The sequence below is a fragment of the Prosopis cineraria genome, unplaced genomic scaffold, assembly GCF_029017545.1.
Source record: "Prosopis cineraria cultivar Desert tree isolate PC_DT_omini unplaced genomic scaffold, ASM2901754v1 PC3, whole genome shotgun sequence".
In the NCBI taxonomy this organism is placed as follows: domain Eukaryota; kingdom Viridiplantae; phylum Streptophyta; class Magnoliopsida; order Fabales; family Fabaceae; genus Prosopis; species Prosopis cineraria.
Genome location: NW_026555334.1, coordinates 16,640,233 through 16,652,976, shown reverse-complemented (window position 1 = coordinate 16,652,976; position 12,744 = coordinate 16,640,233). Strand labels below are relative to the sequence as shown.

The 12,744-nt window shown below is 35.8% G+C and overlaps 1 long non-coding RNA gene and 1 other non-coding gene across 2 annotated transcripts in view; both read left to right on the top strand.

Annotated features, from left to right (window-relative positions):
* Window positions 1–12,744, top strand: part of LOC129304460 (uncharacterized) — a 45,707-nt gene that overhangs the window by 12,314 nt on the left and 20,649 nt on the right. The window lies entirely within an intron of this gene.
* LOC129307545 (small nucleolar RNA R71) lies at window positions 8,910–9,016 on the top strand. Its single transcript, XR_008592434.1, has one exon. It is a non-coding gene; the product is annotated as a small nucleolar RNA R71 (small nucleolar RNA).

The following is a 12,744-nucleotide window of genomic DNA, read 5'->3' as shown; positions in this document are numbered from 1 at the left end:
TATGTCTTTATGTATAAAGAATATTTTCATATGAAATCAGTGTGTATGCTGATAGGAAATTAGTCGCTTATCCTCAAAATTACACTAAAGCTAACCCTAATGCAATATAAGGCCAACCCTAGGTCATCTCCCAAGGAATGGTTTTAAGTCTAATTGAAAGTTATCTAGTGAAATAAATCAACCAAAGTTTGTAGGAATTTAGTTACCTAGCTAATTATCTAAACTAATTACCTAATGTGCAAGTAATTAAAATGCTAGTGAAAGTGAGTGAAATGAACTTCCCTTTTTACAATACTGGAACCCTAGAGATTAGTTGATTTTGGACTCATTATCTTCTCATGATTAGGCTAAGTTTAGCTTCCCTTTCCTCTTGACTAAAGCTGTCATGACTTAAGAAAATTATCCTAAGCCAATTAACCTAATTAGCTAACCTCCCTAGGTCTTAGATTAAAGTCCCTAGTTCAATTAACCAATTGGTGAAGACATTAGCCAAGTGATTCACTCAAAATCCTCTCTCAACAGCCATGGTAAAACACATAAATTGAGCAACCACAAGATTATGTCAAGCTACTCAACAACACAAGCATTAACACCACAAGATTATGTCAAGCTACTCAACAACACAAGCATTAACACCACAAGATTATGCAATATTAACACAAGAAATTCACTAATTGAAAAACACAAGATTATGTGCCAAACAAAGAGTGGCAAAATTCAGTCATGGCTGTCCAAGGAAGAAATTAAATGAAACAATCCTCTCTCTTTACATCAACATCAAATTCAAATTAGAATTTATAAGCTAAGATGATTAAACCCTAGATTAAGGAATCTAACCATCTAGTAAAAAGAGAAGAGGATAGGAAACAAAAGAACTTAGCCAATTTGAAGCTCAAGACTCATCCTCCATCTTCATCTCTCTAGGATTCCACAAAGAAACTTAGCCAATCTTCATCTTCAAGAACCCTAGTGATTGCTTGTGAAGGCCAAACTCCATAGCTCTTGAATGATGGAAATGAGCTTCAATCCTTGTGAAAATGGAAGGGATGGAACGAAAATGAAGAGAGGAGAAGAATGGTATGAGTTTTGTGGAGGTTTGGTGGCTGAAAATAGAGGTTAGGGTGCTGGAAAATGAAGAACAAAAGAGAGAAAATGAAGCACACTATGAACAAGAGAGAGAGAATGTGGAAGATGAATGAGATATGTGTTGGATCCCATTTGGGGCTTAAAATGGCGTGCCCTTGGTGTCTCCCATCAGCTGAAGCTTAATTAAAATAAGGAAAAAGAAATTAAAATGTAAATGGGAGCCTTGTCACACTTGCAAGGTGGCAACTTCCTATTGGTTTGTAGATGATTCCAATGTGTGCCTAATTTCCCATGTGTCATCCACATCATTTTAGCTGATCTAATCCCTCAAAATAATCATAATTCACGTGCAAACCATCAGCCATTGTCCTCAAGGAGTGTTGACCTCAATTGCCCAATTGATGCACAAGTCACATGCCACCTATGTCACATAAATCACATAATTCAATTAAATAGCATATGATATAATAAAATCTAATTCATGTCCAGAATTAAATTCATAATTAGAAGGGAGAATTTATTAAATTAATCAAGTTTCAGGCTGCACAAAATTATATAAAAATTTTCACACAAAGGCAAACCAAAAACTAGGACAAACTAAGACACTTAAGAAAGTGTTGACTTTTTTATTTAATTACTCCCAAACTAAAATGAATTTTAAAAATATAATTTCACCATTCATCAACTAGACATAAAATGCACTTTGTCAATTTTTCTTGTACATTTTCTCAAAAGTTCATTTTTTGGACCAAAATGCCCCTAGTGCACTGATCTTAGAAACTTAGGCAAAGTTCCAAATCTAATGCAATGTGTGCCCTTGAAGGTGATAAATCATTAATAAAATGGTCCTAATTGACAAATAAAAGTGGGTAACAAATGTGTTCTATCAATTCCCCCACACTTAGCTTTTGCACTCCGGGCAAAATCAAGTGAAAAAGGTTCCAAAAGAAACTATAAGACAAAGAAATAAGAGAAAAACATTGTTTCAAGTCACTAAAATACTAGCTCATGAACTTCTACAAATTATCAATCAATGTGGCAATAATTACGAAAGAATTATGCACATCACAAACAAACCCTTACCAAGAATCAATGTCAAAGAGTAAGCCTCTCTAGGTTAAGTGTTTGCTCTCATCACTCAAAGTGTATAAGGTATTAAATTTCACTCAAAATTTCTTAGGATAAACCCTACTATGAATTTGTAACCCTTCTACATCTCCATCACTAAATAGCACTTGCAATCAAGAATCAAATGGACTTTATTAGGTTGTGATATAGGTAATGAAAGGATGTCTAAGAAATGCATGTATATAAAAAAAATAGGGTTAGCATCAAAATAATGCTAAATCAAGATATATCCCCTTAATATGCAAAGCATAACCTAACTCAATTGAGTGAACACCTTAACACAATGAGGATGGAAAGAAATGATAAGAAATAATAAAACAAATGGAATGGATGAGCTAGGCAACTTTTTATTTTTATTTTTATTTTTTTTCTTTCTTTTCTTTTTTTTTTCTTTTTCTAGCAACTTTATTTCTTTTCTTTTTGACTATATTTTTTTTTCAAATCTACCTTTGTTGTTTTTTTTTTTGGTTGCCCCTAACTCTTTGAAAACAATGGAAGTAATGGATAGAGAAATGATAATAGGCATCCACTCATTTGATCTAGGACATGCAATGAATATTAAAAAGACATATACAAGTGTAACATGCATTCCTTGGGGAAAAATAGGGTGAATATTTTTTTTTTAAGAATCAAACCAAAGGCTCAAAGTGGCTAACAAAGGATAATAAATAATAATAGGTTGGCTTTTGGCTCTTGGCTATTTTTTATGAATGCCATCTCTCATCTCCTATCAAACAAGTGCAAGATATATGGTCTTAATTAAGAAGTGAAACAAATTCTCGAGGGTAACATCACTAAGGAATTAATCACACATGAGCGTTTAGCCTCTTCCATGAAAGGGTAATATGCCACTCTAATCCATTAATTCAAGGTAAAAGAATGTTCACTTCACACCTATTCAATCCTAAAAATTACCACATCTCAAGAATCAAAATATTCATTCAAGAGCTAGGTAATTAAGTAACCTCAAACAAAACAAAACAAAGAAATTTTTTTTTGAATTTTTTTTTGCAAAACCAAACAAAACCAAACAAACAAAACAAAATGTTTATTTCTCTCCCCCACACTTAAATCATGCATTGTCCTCAATGTATGTATAGACTAGTGATAAAATAAGGTGAGATCAATAATGAATGCATAACAAAAGTGTGGTGCAGATATTTTTTTTTTCAAACTAAAACACAAAACAAAGAAGTCAAATAAAGCAAATAAACTCTAATTTTCCTACTAGGTTCATCTCCCCCACACTTGAACTATACCTATCATTAAATATATCAAGTAAAGGAAGGTAAAAGCTCAAGGTTAGAGAGATACAACCTTATCATGGTGGTTCAAAAACATGTTGAGAGAAGTCCTCCTCCTTTTGAAGTGATTTGGCATCTTTGTAGAGCTTGCATAGGTGACCATTGATTTGCATAGTGGAACCCGTGGCTTTATTCAAGAGTTGCAAAACCCCATAGGGAAACACCTTGGTCACTAGATATGGTCCCTCCCACTTAGACTTCAACTTGGCATGCTTATGAATAAACCTTGTTTGGAACAAGAGGACTTGATCTCCTTCTTGGAACTTTTTCCTCAAGATTAGCTTGTCATGAAGGATCCTTGTTTTCTCCTTATAGATTCTAGAAGACTCATAGGCATCCAACCTAAGCTCCTCAAGTTCTTGCATTTGAAGAAATCTCTCCTTAGCCGAAAGATGGAAATCCAAGTTTAGTTTCTTGATGGCCCAATAGGCCCTATGCTCTATCTCCACAGGGAGGTGACAAGCCTTTCCATATACCAATCGAAAAGGAGACATGCCAATGGGAGTCTTATAAGCGGTCCGATAAGCCCACAAAGCATCCTCCAAGTGTAAAGACCAATCCTTCCTATTTGTGTTCACCACCTTGGTTAGGATCTTCTTGACTTCTCTATTTGATACTTCGGCTTGGCCATTAGTTTGGGGATGATATGGTGTAGAGATTTTGTGATGCACCCCATATTTAGCCAAGAGAGCCTTCATCATCTTATTGCAAAAGTGGGATCCTTGGTCACTTACCAAGGCCTTAGGAACTCCATACCTACAAAAAATATTAGATTTGAGAAACTTCAAAACAATCTTAGCATCACAAGTTCTAGTAGGAATGGCTTCAATCCACTTTGAAACATAATCAACACCAAGTAATATGTACTCAAAACTAAAGGATGGTGGAAAGGGACCCATGAAGTCAATGCCCCAAACATCAAAAATCTCACAAAATAAAATGGGTTGTTGAGGCATTTCATGTCTCTTACCCCAACTACTAACCTTTTGACATTTCAAGCATGCTTTACAAAATTCATAAGAGTCTTTAAACAAGCTAGGCCAATACAATCCACAATCTAAAACCTTCCTAGCTGTCTTATTTGAGCTAAAATGACCACCACATGCATGAGAGTGACAAAATTCAAGAACAGAAGGCACATCAACATCATCAACACACCTCCTAATCACTTTATCACTACAAATCTTCCACATCAAAGGTGGTTCCCAAATGTAAAATCTAGACTCTCTTTTCAATTTTTCAATGGCAAAACGTGAAGCACAAGGAGGCAAGACTCCACACTCAATATAGTTAGCAAAAGAGGCATACCATGGAGGCTTAGATGAAATGGCACACAATGCCTCATCAGGAAATGAATCACAAGGAATAGTAGGGTTAGAGTTTACCATAGTAGCTTTTAAATGAGGTAGTCTAGACAAATGATCCGCTACTTGATTGGTAGAACCACTCCTATCCCTTATCTCCACATCAAATTCTTGCATCAAGATCACCCATCGAATCAAGCGAGGCTTAGAATCTGTCTTCTTAAACAAGTACCTCACAGCAGCATGGTCAGTGTACACAACAACTTTAGAGTTAAGAAGATATGATCTAAATTTATCAAGTGCAAAAACAATAGCAAACAACTCTTTCTCAGTTGTGGTGTAATTAACCTGAGCTGAATCTAGGGTCCTAGATGCATAAGCAATCACATATGATAACTTGCCCTCTCTTTGACCAAGCATAGCTCCCACAGCAAAATTAGAAGCATCACATGACAACTCAAAAGGCAAAGACCAATTTGGGGCTTTAAGAATGGGAGGGGAAATGAGCATGCTTTTCAAAGTGTCAAAACTCCTTTTGCAAGCATCATCAAAAACAAAATCAACATCTTTTTGTAAGAGTTTAGACATAGGCAAAGCAATTTCACTAAACCCCTTTATAAATCTCCTATAAAAGCCTGCATGTCCCAAAAATGATCTCAAATCTTTCAAACAAACAGGATATGGCAAAGAAGCAATCACATCTACTTTGGCCTTATCCACCTCTATGCCATTGGAAGAAATCAAATGGCCTAAAACAATTCCTTTATCTACCATGAAATGGCATTTTTCAAAGTTAAGCACAAGCTTCTTTTCAATGCACCTACCAAGCACTTTATCTAAAGAATGCAAGCATGAATCAAAGGACTCACCATACACAGTAAAATCATCCATAAAGACTTCCATGCAATGTTCAATAAAATCACAAAATATGGACATCATGCATCTTTGAAAAGTACCAGGTGCATTGCAAAGACCAAAAGGCATCCTCCTATAGGCAAATGTACCAAAGGGGCATGTAAAGGTAGTCTTATCTTGGTCACTAGGAGCTATAGGAATCTGAAAATACCCACTAAACCCATCTAGGAAGCAATAATGGGACTTGGAAGCCAATCTCTCAAGCATTTGATCAATAAAAGGCAAAGGAAAATGGTCCTTCCTAGTCACATTATTGAGCTTCCTATAGTCTATGCACACTCTCCAAGCATTTTGAACTCTAGTTGGAACAAGCTCTCCTTTCTCATTTTTTACCACAGTAATCCCCCCTTTCTTAGGTACAACTTGGGTTGGAGACACCCACTCACTGTCAGCTATAGGATAGATGATCCCAGCACTAAGTAGCTTAACAACCTCTTTCTTTACCACATCTAAAATCAATGGGTTAAGTCTCCTTTGTGGTTGCCTAATGGGCTTAGCATTGTCCTCAAGAAAAATTTTATGTGTGCACACAATAGGGTCAATACCAGGAATGTCAGCCAAAGTCCAACCAATAGCATGTATGTTCTTTCTCAACACATCAAGTAATGCATTTTCTTCCTCAAGAGATAAAGAGTTAGAAATTATTACCGGAAGCTTCTCATTCTCAATGAGATATGCATACTTGAGATTGGATGGTAAAGGCTTCAACTCCAAGGTAGGTGGCTCTACACAAGAGGGAATGAGCTTCTTCAAGTCTAATTTGGTGGAATATTCCATGGTACTATCTTGTCTTTTAGGCTTCTCACTTGTTTTTGATTTCTCCTCTTCTTTCTTTACAGCCTCCCCCTTTTCTTGCAACTTGTCCTCAAGTGCTTGGACTTGAGCCACGGCCTCGACATGTGAAAGTGTAGAATTTTCCTCCAATAGCTTGGGAATCCTAAGAACATCAAGCTCGAGTGGAGAAAAACTCATAGATTCGGCCTTAATGGCTTTAGTACCTACAACACAAGAAGATATACCCTTCTCAAGCATTTCAAGATCAAGCATAGGAGATATTTTAAACAAATCATGAGAAGAAGTAGTTGCATCATTCAAGCATGCATCAATCTCTAAACAAATAGGACAACTACATCCATCAATACATGTAGTAGTAACAAGAGACAAATCATCATCAACATGTGAGAAAGAATCAAGCATGTGAGACTCACAAGCATCATGAAGCAATAACTCAATGGAACTTACACCTAACAAAGAATAATCCTCAAAAGGATGTTTCATTGCTTCATATATATTAAAAATAACATGATCCTCTCCACATTTCAAAATCAAACTACCTTTTTCCATGTCAATCAATGTACGGGCAGTCCTCATAAATGGCCTTCCTAAAATCAAAATATCATCCCCACTCCCTTCTTTTGACATATCAAGCACATAGAAATCCACAGGAAATAATAGACCTTTAACACAAACCAACAAGTCTTCTACTACTCCATGTGGTCTTCTAACACTTCTATCCGCTAATTGGCATATCATAGGTGTCTTATGCATGCAATCAAGACTCAAGGCATGATAAATTGAAAGAGGCATAACATTAATGGCTGCACCTAAGTCTATCAATGCATGAGAAAAATGTGTGTTGCCAATCTTGCATGGAATTGTGAAGGAACCGGGGTCCTCACATTTTATAGGGAGTTGAGGCTTCATGATAGCACTCACAGATGAGGGTAATTGTACCCTTGCATTAGGCCTAAATTTTCTTTTATTTGTACAACAATCTTTCAAAAATTTGGCATACTTAGGAAAGTTCTTAACTACATCCATCAAGGGTACATTAACATGAATCTTGTGGAAGAAATCATATACCTCTTGATCAAATTGTCCCTTTACTTGCTTAGGGACCACTTGTGCTTGTGGAAAAGGAAGCTTCTTCATAATCTCTTGACTTTGCTTTCCTTCTTCCTTCCTTGAACTCTCCTTTCTTGTTTCACTTTGCTCGGCCTCTCCCTCTTTTTCCTTACTAAACAACTCGGCCATAGTCCCCTTTTCCACCTTAGATGGTGGTTGCTCACATATGATCTCCTCAATGTTTTCATCCTCATCATCTCTACAAAAAGATGCATCATTAGGAGCAAAAGAAGAACTAGAAACATTAACATCAATTGAAGAATTTAAAGAGGGCTTCTCGGCCTTCCCTTGTCTTTTGTCTTCTTGTACTCTTTCTCCCAACTCCTTGCCACTCCTCAATGTGATAGCATTAAGATTAGCTTTAGGATTAGCAACGGTGTTGGATGGTAATGTAGAGGCTTGAGCATTGGCTGCACTTAATTGGTTAGCAAGCATATTCATTTGAGAAGTAAGGGCATCAATTTTAGAGTTCATGTTCTCACACTTGTTACCCATACTCTCTACCTTGTTCCCTAAGCCATCATACATGTTTTTATACAAAGAGTTCATTTCAATCAACTGCTTACGTAACACATTCACATCATTAGAAGAGTTCGAATTAGAAGAACTCTCAATTGGAACAAGCCTCCTATCACTATAAGAATTAGAAGAAGGTGCAAGAGAATTACCACTTGGATTGTAGCTTTGAGAAGAGCTACCTTGAGACAAATGAGGTGGAGGGTCACGGCCAAAGGTGTTTTGATAGGATCCTCTTTGTTGATTGTCTTGTAAAGCCACATTTGGATTTGAATAGGAGAAATTAGGATGGTCTCTCCATGAAGGGTTGTAAGTATTAGAATAAGCTCCTTGCCCTTGCCTCCCACCATAGGATTGTTTTCCATTGTAGATAGCATTTACTTGTTCAAACTTAATAGGACAATTGCTTTCTACATGCATAGGTGAGTCACAAAAAGTACAAGAATAAGGGACAAGTGCTTGAGAAGTACTTACATTGCTCACTTGAGATATTTGTGGAGCCAACATTCTCCCAATCTTGGCAGCTAGCAAGTCCACATATGAATCATTAAGAACTGAGGAACCTACCATATTCACATTTCTCTTTTCCCTTGTAGAGTATTGAGCACCACTTGAAGCCATCTTGTCAATTAGTTCCCAAGCCTTTAAGGAAGTGAGGTCAATCAAGCATCCACCACTAGCGGCATCAATGTTAACTTTGTCTCTTGGAATCAAGCCCTCATAGAAATATTGGACTAAATTCTCACTAGAAATTTGATGGTGTGGGCATTTAGCCAAAAGGCCTTGGAATCTAGTCCAATACTCATAGAGACTCTCATCCTCTCCTTGTTGGACCCCATAGATTTGCTTTCTCAAATTGGTGACCTTGGAATTTGGAAAGAATTTATCTAAGAAGAGTCTTCTTAGCTCGGCCCATGTGCTCACTTTCACATAAGAAGGGTAGTTGAAATACCACTCCTTTGCTAAACCTTCAAGAGAAAATACAAAAGCCTTAGCTTGAACATCATCAACATTTACATGCATAGGCTTCATAGTATCACAAACCAATAGGAAAGTATGCAAAAACCTATGACAATCCTCTCCTGGTAACCCATGAAATTTAGGCAATGCATTAATCAAGGAGGATTTAATTTCAAATTGAACATTAGTAGGAGGAACATATAAGCCATAAGGATTATCATGCCAATTAGGTTGAGTTAATTGCCTAATGCTCCTCTCCTCTCTAGGGTTATGCAAGCCTTCAAATTCATTATTAACATGGCCATCATCATGCAAATTCTCATTCCCATTCCCATGGCCCTCATTATGCACATGCTCATGTCCTAAGATACCTTCCATTGTTGAATTACAAACCAAATGAGAATCAAGAATAGGTTGTGATCTTCTCAATCTAGAAATAGTTCTTTCAATTTCTGGATCTAATTCAACAAAAGAGGTATGTTTTCTTCGGGTCATGCACTAATCAAGCTCAAGAAAATTAAGAACAAAGAACAAACTAAACTAAAATGCAAATCAACATGAAACAATTCAAAACACACAAAAGCAAGAGAAATTTTTTTTTTTTTTTATTAAACTCAATAGCAACAAAATGAAAAAAAAATAACACCAAACAAGTAGAAAGAGAGTTAGAAATGCTCAATCAAGAAGCTTTGGCAATTCTGGAATTCGCACAGTAGGCTCTCTGGAGACAGTGAACTTGTGAATTTTCTATCAGCAAATCCACATGATAAATTCCCCTGAAACTTTTATGAGAAACACAAGAGATATACAGGAAAATTATATAAAACTTTTAGATTAAAAATCCTTCCCAATCGTTCCCAGAATTTTTCACAAGTTGGTCCTCAAGTCTGGAGAAACAGGATTTCGTCCAGAAGACCTTCAGAGCTTCTAACAAACTTTCAAATAGGAAAATGGAAAAATTGAAGAAAATCCTAAACACAAGAAACAAAGATAAGACAGCGATAAGAAAAATGAAACTGGAATCAATCAATTTGAACGCACAAAGAGGAAGATATGCTAACTCAAAGTTGAAACAGGGTTTTGGGAATCCTCTGTAATGGCTCCCTGGACCTTGTTAGATTGTAAAATTTCCACAGGACACTTCCCACGTCCAAAATTGACCAAACCAATTTTAAAGTGAAGCTAGGATATAGAGCTTTCAATGAAATAAATTCCCTCAGACTCATTCCCAGTTAATTTTTCAATTTCAGACAGAGACACTAGAAACAGAGTATTTTCAGCTCTACACCAAACCAACGAAAATTGCACTAAATTTTTTTTTTCTTTTTCAAAACAGAATAAAAACACTCAAACACACAAAAACACTAAACAAAACACAAAAAACAAATTTTATAATTTTCAAAAAATTTTCCAGGAACACTAAAAATGTAAATTAAGTACTAAACAACCTTAGAATTAAACTTAAACCATTCCCCGGCAACGGCCCAAAATTTTGATAGGAAATTAGTCGCTTATCCTCAAAATTACACTAAAGCTAACCCTAATGCAATATAGGGCCAACCCTAGGTCATCTCCCAAGGAATGGTTTTAAGTCTAATTGAAAGTTATCTAGTGAAATAAATCAACCAAAGTTTGTAGGAATTTAGTTACCTAGCTAATTATCTAAACTAATTACCTAATGTGCAAGTAATTAAAATGCTAGTGAAAGTGAGTGAAATGAACTTCCCTTTTTACAATAATGGAACCCTAGAGATTAGTTGATTTTGGACTCATTATCTTCTCATGATTAGGCTAAGTTTAGCTTCCCTTTCCTCTTGACTAAAGCTGTCATGACTTAAGAAAATTATCCTAAGCCAATTAACCTAATTAGCTAACCTCCCTAGGTCTTAGATTAAAGTCCCTAGTTCAATTAACCAATTGGTGAAGACATTAGCCAAGTGATTCACTCAAAATCCTCTCTCAACAGCCATGGTCAAACACATAAATTGAGCAACCACAAGATTATGTCAAGCTACTCAACAACACAAGCATTAACACCACAAGATTATGTCAAGCTACTCAAATATTAACACACAGATTATGCAATATTAACACAAGAAATTCACTAATGAAAAACACAAGATTATGTGCCAAACAAAGAGTGGCAAAATTCAGTCATGGCTGTCCAAGGAAGAAATTAAATGAAACAATCCTCTCTCTTTACATCAACATCAAATTCAAATTAGAATTTATAAGCTAAGATGATTAACCCTAGATTAAGGAATCTAACCATCTAGTAAAAAGAGAAGAGGATAGGAAACAAAAGAACTTAGCCAATTTGAAGCTCAAGACTCATCCTCCATCTTCATCTCTCTAGGATTCCACAAAGAAACTTAGCCAATCTTCATCTTCAAGAACCCTAGTGATTGCTTGTGAAGGCCAAACTCCATAGCTCTTGAATGATGGAAATGAGCTTCAATCCTTGTGAAAATGGAAGGGATGGAACGAAAATGAAGAGAGGAGAAGAATGGTATGAGTTTTGTGGAGGTTTGGTGGCTGAAAATGGAGGTTAGGGTGCTGGAAAATGAAGAACAAAAGAGAGAAAATGAAGAACACTATGAACAAAGAGAGAGAGAATGTGGAAGATGAATGAGATATGTGTTGGATCCCATTTGGGCTTAAAATGGCGTGCTCCTTGGTGTCTCCCATCAGCTGAAGCTTAATTAAAATAAGGAAAAAGAAATTAAAATGTAAATGGGAGCCTTGTCACACTTGCAAGGTGGCAACTTCCTATTGGTTTGTAGATGATTCCAATGTGTGCCTAATTTCCCATGTGTCATCCACATCATTTTAGCTGATCTAATCCCTCAAAATAATCATAATTCACGTGCAAACCATCAGCCATTGTCCTCAAGGAGTGTTGACCTCAATTGCCCAATTGATGCACAAGTCACATGCCACCTATGTCACAAATCACATAATTCAATTAAATAGCATATGATATAATAAAATCTAATTCATGTCCAGAATTAAATTCATAATTAGAAGGGAGAATTTATTAAATTAACCAAGTTTCAGGCTGCACAAAATTATATAAAAATTTTCACACAAAGGCAAACCAAAAACTAGGACAAACTAAGACACTTAAGAAAGTGTTGACTTTTTTATTTAATTACTCCCAAACTAAAATGAATTTTAAAAATATAATTTCACCATTCATCAACTGGACATAAAATGCACTTTGTCAATTTTTCTTGTACATTTTCTCAAAAGTTCATTTTTTGGACCAAAATGCCCCTAGTGCACTGATCTTAGAAACTTAGGCAAAGTTCCAAATCTAATGCAATGTGTGCACTTGAAGGTGATAAATCATTAATAAAATGGTCCTAATTGACAAATAAAAGTGGGTAACAAATGTGTTCTCTATATGCATTAAAGAGTAATCTATTCAATATGCCACAATCTTTGTAAGAGATTTTCAATAATTGATTTTAAAGGATAGTATGAAAAAATTCATTTCAACATCACCTAAAGTCACAATATATAAACCTCAATAATTATCATAGTGAAAGTGTTGGAGGTTTTACCAAGTTTACCTGACCTTCGTGCTTAGAGGTTTGCATTATTCACCCAAAGCATAAGATGTA